Consider the following 13,611-nt stretch of genomic DNA (forward strand, 5'->3'; position numbering starts at 1 on the left):
GGGTTCCTTCTATCTTGATGGCGACCTCCCTGACTATCACGTTCAGGGTTTGCTCTAAATCTTATTCCTCAAACTATGGCTCTCATCTAAGTTCTCATCCTTACGCTCTTGAACTTTCGGAACCCAAATTCTATAGGAATACCTCATTATTCCCTTATCATCTTTCTCGATATTAATCTTTTATCTAATTGTTGGCTCTCTGCCTTCATTCATAACTTTTTCTGACACAATATGATCTTTTCCAATAATTCGGGCTGTATTGCAATCTCAAACAGCTTTTCGGTACCGGCTCCGGTTACCTTCACTACTATTTCCATTTTCTCAAAATCTCTTATAAACTCTCCAAAAGACATTATCATCTTGAGTCTCTCCTTTTTACTAAGGGCATCAGCCACCACATTGGCTTTCCCCGAATGATAAAGAATCTCCCAATCATAATTCTTGATTAGCTCTAACCGCCTCCTCTGGCGTATGTTGAGCTCTTTCTACGTAAGAATGTACTAGAGCACTTATGGCTTAGGTAATTCTCGCACTTCTCTCCATACAAGTAGTGCCTCCAATCTTTAGGGTAAAACTATTGCCACGAGCCTAAGCTCATGGGCGGGGATATCAAATTTCATATTACCTTAATTGTCTTGACGCAGACGCGATTATCTTGCTGTGCTAAGAAGCACCCTAATTCCTTATGCGAAGCGTCACTTACAAATCACAAAATCTCCTTTTTCCATCCGACAACGCCAGCATAGGGGCCATCACCAACCTCTGCTTCAGTTCTTGAAAGCTGTTCTCGCATTTCTCTGTCCATTCGAACTTCTCAGTCTTACGAGTAAGCCGCGTTAAAGGGGCTACTATCTTTACAACTTGAACGAACCTCCGGTAGTGACCGGCCAATCCTACCTCTGGTAGTTGCCCTAACCATGGTCATCAATTCCTCAGTGGTCCTTTATCCAATCCTGTCAGGATCCTCCATGGGATCCTCCTCAACAACTATCCCTTCTAGGACAACATCCTCAACCGCTAAATCCTCAATATCAACATCATCCGGTCCTGCATTAGGACACTCTATCGGATCCACAACCCGATCTCCAATTAGTAATAAAATATCATCGCGATGTTGCTCCTCAACCTCAGGGTTCGGAGTCCCGCTACCATATACGATAACGAACTACGCTCCTATCACGATATTTATAAGGGTTCCCATAAGGGTTTTAATTGTCAGTGCTACGTTAGGTAGCCCGACTATGAACTTGGCAAGAGTTCTTATTATCTTAGTTAACTTATTATCTTAACGTCCCATCATCTCTGAGGTTTATAACGCTTAGCTCTGATACCATTTCTGTAATACCCCCAGATCCGGGGTCGGGGATCCGGGTTGTCACGGTCTTTCTTTCCACAATATCACTTCACTTAATTAATAATAAATAACCTTATGCTGTGACCCCACACTAACACACACCACAACCCGTTATAGTCTCAGAGATGAAATTGAAATAAGTACAAGTCTTTGAATCCACAATTTAAAAGTTATTACAACCCAAAATGATTACTTGATAAATTTACAGTTAATTGCCATTATCTGCCACAAGTTATAATTATACATAATTGATTCTCAAAAGTAGATGGTCGGATCTACAATAGATCTACCTCTGCAGCTATAGCAGCTACAACATCAACAGGAAGACGCGGGACGCTTCCCACGCGCTTGCGCTGGGTCTGCTGGAGTCTGGCCATCTTTCCTAACTGTTGTTGTGTGATGAAGAAATAAAGCAAGGGTGAGCAGCAAGCCCACCAAAATAATATGTATAATGATTTACAATATATGAGCCTACTCATAATACTCATGAAAGTCTTGGTCAAAAGAAATGAACCAAGTTTGATATCTTAATGCGATGAAGTCGCAAAATATTCAGTATATATACATATATACTTTTCAAAATATTGGAAGTCCTCTTCCATGCATAATATACACAAAGTCCCAGTGTATAACTGTATAAAAAAATATCGTTGCAAGGTGATCTCATATATCTAACCTTGTCTCAACGTTTTTCTGAAAATCTTTGTCATTCATAAGACAATTATTAATTAGATATAAGTTTAAAAGATGAGGTTACCAATTACCCCAATATACTTATATCTTTCCCAATACTACTTGAACTACCACCGTTCAAGTTATAATCAGTTTCAAAAGTTCATCACATAGATGAGACTACAAGACAAGATTTGAATAGATTCAATCTTTGAAATATTATTGAATGAAATAAAGTTACGAGATACTTTATTTAGTCCCGATATATATATATATATCCACATATATATATCTCTTAAACATTTCCTGGAACCTCTTTTATGTAAAGTATGAACAGAGTTTAAAACATCCAATGAATTTTGGAAAGGAAAAGAATTTTGGCATAAACCCGATATCTCGCTGATCAGGCAAAGATACCAATAAGTAACCTTTTCTACTGTAGATGGATGAATTCCTCACCGGTCATCACCCTGGCCGCATTAGGACCTCGCGCTAGACCGTACCCCGGCCCCTCACGCGTTGATGGACTGCCACCCAGCCACTTACACAATAATAGACCGTACCCCGACCTGTCGCTTATGCCGACTCAATGAGATGGGCTTACTTCCCGAACGTTGGGCAAGTAATCAATTTATTTACCAAATCTGCAACCTCGTTGCGAATATAAAATACACCACAGAGCCGGATTCCCCAGGTTTTGAGCGAGTATTTAAATCCCCTTTAAAAAGGAAGATCTTAAATATAAAAATGAGTTTTGGGATCCGCTCTCACTTTTAAAAATCATTTTGAAGACTCGAAAACACTTTAAAGAGTGTTTGGAGTAAGGCTGATTTAATGAAGTAAATCAGTCCCCAGAATATTAGAAAATATCTGAATATTATTAATTAAATAATATTCCCATAAAGAATAGTCTTTATAAAAATAATTGAAGTAGAAGTATTAAAACTTATACTTGAAACGAGTATTAAATAACCAAAGATATACTTATATGAAAGTATTATCTTTATTTGAATAATCGAAAATAAGTTTGATTATTAACACCTTATTCTTTAATAAAATAAAGAATATATTTCAGCAAATAATCGGAGTCATAGATCCTCAAATGAATATTCAAATAATATTCATTAAATAAATATAAACTGAGTCATAAGCCTTCGAATGAATATTCAAATAATATTCAATAAATAATATAAAAGAGTCATAAGCCCTCGAATGAATATTCAAATAATATTCAATAAATAATATAAAAGAGTTATAAGCCCTCGAATGAATATTCAAATAATATTCAATAAATAATATAAAAGAGTCATAAGTCCTCGAATGAATATTCAAATAATATTCAATAAATAATATAAAAGAGTCATAAGCCCTCGAATGAATATTCAAATAATATTCAAATAAATAAATAAAAGGAGTCATACGCCTTCGAATAATATTCGAAATAATATTCAATAATAAAATAAAGTTAAAGTTATCGAATAAACCTTATTCGATTTATAGTTTGGAAAACTATAACCATATATATATATATAAATATATATATATATATATATATATATCCATATCCATATATACAAGATTACTCGGGATCCTCGACTCCCGGTTTTAGAAAATATTTTCACCTTTTGGGTCCCTATACTAAGGGTATATGCAAGTTACCGCTATCCTCTAGCATAGGTATTATCAACTGAACCAACAGATATATATTTCAAGAATATGAAACAGGCATGCATATATACCATATCACATGCTACAATATATCGCAAGAATTTGCTAAATAACCAACATGCATCTATCGCAAGATAATGCATATACAAGTGTATTCATCACAACAACAGTATAACGGATAGAATACTTGCCTGAGCGACTGGGGGTTACGAATGGCTCGGGACGAGTCTGGTAACCTATAAGCAACAAGTAAGTTGGAATTAAACCAAAGTCACTTGTAAATCTATACTTTAACTAACTTAGACTCTAACGCTTGTTTTGCGCTCACTGATTCGCTTAAGTCACTCGGGTACCCTCGGCTCCACCATTTTTAATAATTTAACCTTTACGAGTTTTAAAGCGATTCCTTCGCGAGTGACTTACCAACTGCCTAAAACACTTACCATAAATGTTTCATGCATTAATTAACCCTTTTTGGTCTTTAACCTATGTTTCAAAGTAAGGTGAGGGGAAAAGTTTCGTTCGCGAAACGCCGTTACTTGAAACGGTCGTTTCTCCTAAACCGTGCATCGGAATCGAACGAACTACATATCAAAACGAAGCTCGTAACATGAGCTATCTAAAAATGGCAGTGGTCATAATCTAGCAGGGGGTTCTCGGATCCTAATGTTATGCACAAAAACAGTCCAAAGAAAATCGGACGTTACGACGGCTATGTTTACGCGATTACCAATGTTTAAACTACTCCAATTAACCACCAACCAACTCATAACCATCAATACAACAAAACTTCACCGAAACCATACCACATCAGTCCATAATCTCCAAGGTTTTCAACTCAAACAACCACAATCAAGACCTATGAACTATAATCAAGCTTCAATTACCAAAACACTTCCAAATCAAACCAAACTACTAATAATCACAATCCATGCTTCTCATTTCACAAAACCAACCATTAAACTTACTAACAAATAAAGTAAAGGCTAGGGTTTGAAGTTTATACCTTCCTTGGGAGGTGTTAAGTTGCTAGGAAGCCTTAGGGAGCCTCCTACAAGCTTGATCTTTCCAAAGAAATCAAGAACACAAAGTTAGGCTTTGAAGTTTCTAAAAGTCCGATTTAAAGAACTGTAAAAATTAGGGTCTTACCATGATTATTTGGACGAGACTTGTGAACAAGAGTTGTAGTCCATCTCAATACCTTTCCAATGAGCTATAGAACACAATATTTGAGTGAGAAATGAAGGAGATACAGCAGTTTTAGTGTTCTGGTTCTGTTTTGGCCGAGAGCATGAAGAACAATGCCTTGGTTTCTTTTTGATTTTGATGAAAAATGATTTGCTTGGCTTGGTTGGTTTGATTTTTGTGTTTGTTTTAGTAAATTACCTAGTTGCCCTTGATTTTGTGTGGTTAAAAAGCCACCACATCTCCTTCCTTCCCATGTCATGCTTGTGTCATCCTCATGATGTCATCCTCCCCTCCTTGTCCTCTTCTCATTGGTTGGGTGACATCATCCTCTCTAATCCCTTTGATTAACTTCCTAATTGTTTGCCTAATGACCGCTGATCTGTTATATTGTTCGCTTAACTTTCGTTTTCGTTTATCGTTTGAGGGATCATACCCGGGATCTTATTACTTAGGTTCCCTTAACCTTTCTCAATACATTATATTCCTTTTTATGATCCTCTATTATAATCCTTTAATTTAAATCCTTTTATCCTGCTACCTTATACTCAATTCTTTCCGTATCTTGTGGATTTCCGGGAAAAACCAAAGTGTTCGGATTTGGATTCTGACGATCTTTACATACACTTATATCCCATATAAAGTACTAATAAAATCTCAGAATATCCATATCAGAACCCCTACATAGTGTGGCATGAAAAGTTTTCTCATTCAGCAAAAACACTATTCATAAGGGTTTCAAAAATTTCCCAAAAATTGGGGTTATTACATTAGTGGTACAGTATGATCCTCCTGGGTTGCATCAAGAGAAAGCTGAATCTGTTAAGGTTTATGCTTTATGGGCTGAGAAGGATGGGGTGGCTAGGGCAGCCAATTTTGGCATCCTTGGAGAACACCTTGTTCGATGTTTATTCATCAGATGCCTATACTGCTAAAGTCTTATGGGATAAGCTGGACCAAACCCATAATACTGATTCTCAAGGATTTGAGAAGTATTTTGTGGCTAGGTTTCTTGATTTTAACCTGGTGGATGGAAAATCCATGACTGAACAGGTTCATGAGTTTGAGATGTTAGTTCATGATTTGGGTGAGTCCGGTATGGTCTTGCTTGAGAAGTTTCGAGTGATGTCTGTGATTGAAAAGCTCCCTAAGTCTTGGGAAGAGTTTGCTCTCTCCCTGAAAAGACAGAAAGGAGAGATCACATGGACTAACTTGATGTTGGACATCTCAGTACGGGAGCAGCACAAGTCCAAATAGGGACATGTGTTGCCTATGGAACATGGGAGCTCGAAGGTAAATGTAGTGACTGTAGGTCAGAAAAGAAAGGTAGTCACTAAAAAGGCTAACACTAAACCTGACAAGAACAAGGCTAAGAAACCAAAGGCGGACAAACCATGTTGATCTTGTGGACGAGTTGGTCATTGGAGCAAGGACTGTCCAAGTAAGAAAGCTAAGAAAGCTGGAGTGGTAGCTCAAGCAAAAACTGTGCTTGGACTTGGAACCACGAGTGGGCCAGTAGCTAACATGGTCATTGGTGAGATTGTTGCCTCTGGAACCGATGACGGGTATATTACTTACAACCCTGTACTACTTTCCACTTATTTATCACATGAGTGGTTGATTGATACTGGAGCTAATGTACATATATGTGCTGATATTAGCTTGTTTGTATCTTATCAACAGAGTCATGGAGTGACAGTGACGATGGGGAATGCTAGTGCTGCACAAGTGCTTGAAATAGGAAACGTGGACCTGAAGTTTGCTTCTGGGCGGATTCTGTCTCTCACTAGAGTGTATCATGTTCCCTCTATTCGTAGAAATATTATAAGTGGAAGTTGTTTAGTTAAAAACGGCTTTGAACTTTCTTTGAAGTGTAATAAAGTAGTTATTACTCATATTGGTACATTCTTTGGCAAGGGTTACTTGTCTGATGGTTTTTTTTTAATAAATGTTGAACCCGTTTTTTGGGTGGTTTTATTAATGATAGTGTTGCACCTTCTATTAACTGTGTAGAATCATCTGATTTGTGGCACTTACGACTTGGTCATTTAAATTTTGGTGCTCTAAAGAATATGATAAATTTAGAGTTGATTCCAAAGTACGGCATTGATAAGAAATCTAAGTGTCAAGTGTGTGTAACTACTAAACAAACAAGGAAACCTTTTCATAATGTTGAGTGGGATTCAGACTTGTTAGATTTAGTACACTCAGACATATGTGAATTTGGTGGTGTGTTGACTAAGGATCACTGTAGATATTTCATTAACTTTATAGATGATTATAGTAGATATTGTTATGTTTATTTGCTTAAACATAAGGATGAAGCACTAGATAAATTCATTATATATAAAAATGAAGCTGAAACACAAATTGGAAAAGTACTTAAATGTTTGAGGTCTGATAGAGGTGGTGATTATACGAGTACCTTGTTTAATGAATTTTGCGCAAACAATGGTATAGTTCATGAGGTTACTCCACCATACACACCTGAGTCTAATGGGTGGCAGAACGAAAGAACAGAACTTTTAAAGACATAATTAACATTATGCTAATTAATTATGGGTTGCCTAAGTACATGTGGGGAGAGGCTCTGAATACGGCTTGCCATATTCTGAATAGAGTCCCTCTGAAACATATGGACAAGACACCATATTAATTATGGAGAAAATGTAGGACAAGTTTGAGTTATCGTCGTGTGTGGGGGTGCCTTGCTAAGGTGCTTTTCCCTGAACACAAGGGAAAGAAACTGGGTCCGAAAACTGTTGATTGTATCTTTCTGGGCTATCTTGAAACCACAACTGCTATGATATTTTTAGTATTAAAATCTGACATAGATGGTATTGTGGCGAATACGATAGTTGAGTTTCGTGATGCAACTTTCTTTGAGGAAGTATTCCCAATGAAGACTGGTATATCTTCGGGTAGTTCTGAGGATGATCCCACTCACACATCAAGTTCTATTCCTAATCATGTGGAAAAGATGACAAATGTGGGGGTGGATCCTGGTAGTAGCTCTACTCCTAACAAAGTAGAGGAACCTAGAAGGAGTAAGCGTGCAAAGGTAGTCAAGGACTTTGGAAGTGACTTTATCACTTACAATGTCGAGGATGAGCCTTTAACTTTCCGTCAAGCCAAGGATTCTTCGGAGTCAAGGCATTGGAAAGGCGCTGTAAAGAGTGAAATTGACTCAATTGTTTCAAACGAAACATGGGAGTTAGTTGATCTCCCTCCAGGGTGTTCTACTATTGGATGTAAATGGATCTTCAAGAGGAAGCTAAACCCTGATGGCTCAATAAATTAGTACAAGGCTAGGCTAGTTATTAAGGGCTTTAGGCAAATGGAAGGCATTGATTATTTTGATACATATTCTCCAGTTGCCCGAATGACAACAATCATAATGCTTATTGCATTGGCTTCTGTACATGGTCTTATCATCCATCAAATGGATGTAAAGACAGCTTTTGTTCATGGTGACCTTGAATAAGAGATTCATATGGATCAGCCTGAGGGATTTGTTGCTTCTGGTAATGAGAGGAAAGTATGTAGACTAGTCAAGTCCATCTATGGCCTTAAACAAGCACCTATAGACTGGCATAAAAAGTTTGATGAAACTGTTTTAGACTTCGAATTTTTTAGTTAATGAAAGTGACAAGTGTGTCTACTATAAGGTTAGAGGTAATGATTGTGTGATCGTTTGCTTGTAAGTAGATGATATCTTGTTGTTTGGAACCAAGATTGAGATTATTAACGAGACAAAGAGTTTCTTGAAGATGCACTTTGAGATGAAGGATATGGGTGAAGCTAGTGTGATTCTTGGGATCAAGTTGACTCAATCAACTAATGGAATAACTTTGTCATAGTCTCATTATATAGAGAAATCTATACTTGAGAAGTATGGTTATTCAAATTGTAGAATCGCTAGTACACTATATGATTCAAAAGTTGCCTTAGTCAAGAATAGTTCAGGAGTTCCTGTGTCTCAGTTAAGGTATTCTTAGATTATTGGGAGTTTGCAATATCTTGCTAATGTGACAATGACATATATTTCTTATTATGTGTCTAAGTTGGCTAGATATACAAGCTATCCAAACAAGACTCATTGGGAGGCACTGGATAGAGTTCTTAGATATCTGAAGGGAACTATTTCCCTTGTCTTGCATTACCGGAGATTTCCGGGGGTACTCGAGGGGTACAGTCATGCAAGTTGGATAGCTAAGAAATTTGGTTCCAATGGAGTGACTGGATATGTGTTTACCCTTGTGGGTGGAGCAGTGTCCTGAAAGTCTTCTAGACAGACTTTGATTACTCGGTCTACTTTTCAGGCTAAGTTGTGTGAACTTGATGCCACGGGGACGGAGGCTGAATGGTTACATGGACTCATGAGTATGTTACCTGTAGTAAGCAAGTCGCTTCCTGCCATTTCTGTTCATTGTGATAGCCGTACAACTATCGACAAAGTCAGAAGTGTAAAGTATAATGCTAAAACAAAGAGACACATCCAAGTTAGACTAAAGTCTATAAGGGGTCTTGTGTCTGATAGGATTATTTCTATAGAGTTCATAGGAACTCAGGATAATATAGCTGATCCGCTGACTAAAGGGATTGAGCATGTTATAGTCCTTAAGTTGAGGTTGGGGATGGGACTGGTAACCCATCATAATTCATCAACAGCGGGAACCAATACACCTGAGAGGAGATCCCTCGAAGTGTATTCAATGTGGTAATAACAAGTTGTAAGGATGAATTGGTAGTACCTCTACCATATATATTTAGATACTTATGTATCTGAGTCTATTCCCTATAAACCTTAAGAGGTACTTGAACTGCTAGTTAGTAAGAGTTATTTGAACTCTGAATGGGGTCAAGTCGTTTGACGAGATTATTGCAGTACATCTCTGGAGATGCCCAGCTAAGCGAATGTAATTGTGTGGTCGCAATTAGAGGAAAGGATTATTCCTCGAAATATTCGACGAACAGGATCGAGACATGACCATTAACGTCTCAAAGCCGTAGATTGGCACCATAGCCTTTGACTTGTCGTCGTCTATGGAGTGTGGTTACACCCAACGGATAAAGATTCAAGGTGAAACATTCCATCTGTATCTGGTAGCCATCGAAGTAGAGGACTTAGGAGGGTTCAAACCCGGGAAGGTACCGACTCTGAAAAGCAAGTCATGATAAAATATGGTATGCAATTTAATTATGGATTTGTGGGGAATTGTTAGAAAATGGAAAGTTTGAGGCATATTTTATATATGTTCTTGATATGATTTCTGGAAACTAACACTTGGAGGTTGTTCCTTGACATGAGGACTTAAACTTTCATATTTGGATCTAAGATATTTTCTTAATGGAATCCATGAATATATTGAGACAAAGTTGCTTGTTTGAAATGGGTTATGGGGATTTTGTCCCACATTGATATTGTAAAAGAAAGATATTGAGTTTATATCGCATCTAGTGTTAGTGTTGTTCACAACTAGTAGCATAAGTGGAATGCTTGTGTGGCCTAGTGCTAGTGGGAACTCTTATATTTTTCTTTTCTATCACAAGTTTAATTATTTATATTGATTATTTAATTATTAATATAAAATATATTGAGTAAGGATTATTTTAGTCATACTCTGAATATATTTTGTAATGTTAATATTAATTAATCAGGATATAATATAAATAATAAGGAAAACCCATTTTGTTTACTTTTTCTATTTTGTTACTTGGTGTACCACATCGAGTAAAATAGAAGAAGAGCAACTTGAGATGCCTATATATTGAGAGGTATACTTGAGATTAAAATGACACAAGTCTCGGTGCCTACCTCGCAAACATATATGAGTTGCATAGGTTTTTTTGGGCAAAATGAGGTGCGAGTCGCCGTTGATCATTGTTGGTTCTGTGGCCAGATTGATCTGTTGTTGTTTTATCCTGGAAGCGATATTGCTGCATTCCATCACAGCTTAAGTGGGGGACAATAATCTCTTCAAGAACAGTCAAGTCCTCTTGAAGGGTTTGGTGACTCAGCTGTTGTGTTCTTCTTCTTATCAGAATTTGGAAAGCGATAAGAGATAAGTTTTCTTTACTTTCTTTGTCAGTTATAGTCTTTATAGTTTGTTATTGCCTTCGTGTCTTATTTCGTTAGTTGGTTATTTGCCATGTTCTTGTTATTATATATATAACTGCCCATTGTTGCTGTGTAGTTAGAATTATAACCAACAGAAACCCCTGTTAGGTTTCGTGGTTTAGGAACCAAGTGAACATTTCCCACAGGATCAGTTCATGTTTGTCAAGTGTAATTTTATTAAGTTTCATTTGCTCATCATGGTTTTTCAATACAACTTTACCAAAATAAGTTTAACTACCCTACTTTGCATAATTGACACAATTTTGGTGTTTATTTTCCACACAATTGTAATTAATACGATGGAGTTAAAAAAGCCCTTTTGCCGAAACATAACTTAAGCTGCGTTTATAAATATTGTAGAGATGATTTAAGTAAAATTGGGCTTCCTGCATGATGATAGGGCTTGGACTCGTCGCAGATGTAAATTCTTCTTTTGCTGAAGCAAGTTAAAGTCGCGTTCAACTGTTTAAGTGAAATATATAGATCATTATTATAAAATATACCCTCTCCCTCTTATTCAATTTTTTACATTGAACTTGGGTCGTCAAAAGAATTTCAAAAAAATCATAAATTCGTTTAAACTATCTGTATTCATATCCGAAAAACAATGCAGATTGACACAATCCTTTTTACAACTCCTTCAGAACTCCATAGGTAGTTAGAGCCCAACATTAGACAAACACTCTAGCAAAATATAAAGACTTCATTTTATTGACATTTATTGACAAAGAGAGTTGCTGACGACAAAAAAGGTTAACACTATCCTATAACTACACCATAGATTACTTATACTAACACCGAGAAAATATTGCTTATGAACTATTTATGTTGCAATAGCCAAAATTGGGCGTTGAATTCGAGTGCGTTGCAATTGCTCGTTTTAGCAACGAATATAGCATCTTATAATAATAGATTTAATTCATTGCAATAGATTCATATAGCAACAAATCATAATCTACAGCAACGCCAAAATAACATTGCATTAGCTTAAATTCGTATCATGTTAATAGACCAATGACAATGATTTTAACCAAGATTTTGCAATGATTTTGACCCTATTGTAATGATTTTGTAATTTTTTAGCAACATTATTTAATAAAATATCAATAGACATTTTTTAAAAAAAATTGAAATATACTTGCTATAAATAGTATTAGCCAGACATAAAAGCCAAAGATTTAATTAACAAATCACAATCCAAACATCAAATCTCCAACAATTCAAAAGCGGTACCATGACCATTACACTATTTTCATACAAACCATTCCAATCTAAGTTAAAATATAATGATAAAGTCGCATACACAAATTAGCTACACAAAAATTATAAAGTTACAAGAGAAGTTAAAGCTACATTAGCTAATTATTAACACATATCCATAATTCTCGGTGATATCCATAATCTTTTTATCTCTCCGTTCCATTTCCTGCTTACGAGCGGCATTTTGTCAATTCAACCCTAAGTTTGGTTGCACCTTTAAGGCCTACAAACAATTAACCTTAAGAAAGCAGGAAACAGATATGTCAAACAAATCTGTATCATAATATATAGCAAGCTTATAATAAAAATATGACTTGGAAAACATATATCAACTTATAACCTATGGAATTATATAAAAAAATATCCAAAAAAAATATTAGTAGGAGGAATGATGTACCTTCAAGTAGGAATGTTGATTTAGCCGCAAAGGAATGACTACAAAAACAACAAGCAGTGACTAGTTCTGTATTAAAAAACCTACATGATATCAAAATGAAAATATTTATTATTAATTAAACCAACATAATTCAGTCAATTTATAGACAAACTAGAAATTTGTAAATGGTTACTACCAGTACGATAATTTGGATTATTACCAGTTGTGTAACATAGATTATTAAAAAGAATAATCATATAATTATTGGCGAAATCAAACACATAAGATGATAAGATAAGAGAGACGGTACGGACATGAATAATGAGAGGGATCTAGTAGCCAAAATATATTTTCCTCGCTATATGTGACATAAAGAAAACCACCTGTGTCCTTCTTATCATCGCCGGACATTATTGCTCCTGCAACAACAGACATTACATATTAACTAGTTCAAATAAAACATAGATATGGTATAACTAACGTTGGCACTAGTAAAGATGAATATAGGTTTTTCAGCACTCAATATGATTCTTTCCCGAATCACGAAAAGAAACTGCCCCACAGTCAGGTCAGCTAGAACAAGGTATCGATACTATAAGTCGTACGTTAGCAAACAAGTCTGATTACAGTACTAGCTTCCAGCCACTTCCCTACCTTTTGACTATTCTAGTTTCTCAACATTAAGAGTTAATAAAAAATTAAAAAAAACAATGTTTCAAACCTTAACAAACCCTGACATCAATTAGATGTTGTGATCCTGACACGGCCAAAATTCTCTAATGAAAGAAAGTTCTTTTTTATTATGGTAACTAACTCCTTCGTTGCACTAAAAGTCAAATAAGATAAAATGATTTTCTTTCTTAAATTTGTTGTGTTTCGGGGTATAAAACACAGCGAAAATAATAAATAAAATCGTAAAAATAGAATAAAACCAAAACTCACCGCATAATCCATGCGAAAAATAATTTTTAATTA

The 13,611-nt window shown here is 35.9% G+C and overlaps 1 long non-coding RNA gene across 1 annotated transcript; it reads right to left on the bottom strand.

Moving 5' to 3' along the window:
* Positions 1–12,225: 12,225 nt before the first annotated feature.
* LOC141719884 (uncharacterized) lies at positions 12,226–13,183 on the bottom strand. Its single transcript, XR_012574182.1, has 3 exons — positions 12,951–13,183; positions 12,658–12,737; positions 12,226–12,498 (listed from the first exon to the last, which is right to left on the bottom strand). It is a non-coding gene; the product is annotated as an uncharacterized LOC141719884 (long non-coding RNA).
* Positions 13,184–13,611: the final 428 nt, after the last annotated feature.

Source organism: Apium graveolens, chromosome 1, assembly GCF_009905375.1.
Source record: "Apium graveolens cultivar Ventura chromosome 1, ASM990537v1, whole genome shotgun sequence".
Lineage (NCBI taxonomy): Eukaryota > Viridiplantae > Streptophyta > Magnoliopsida > Apiales > Apiaceae > Apium > Apium graveolens.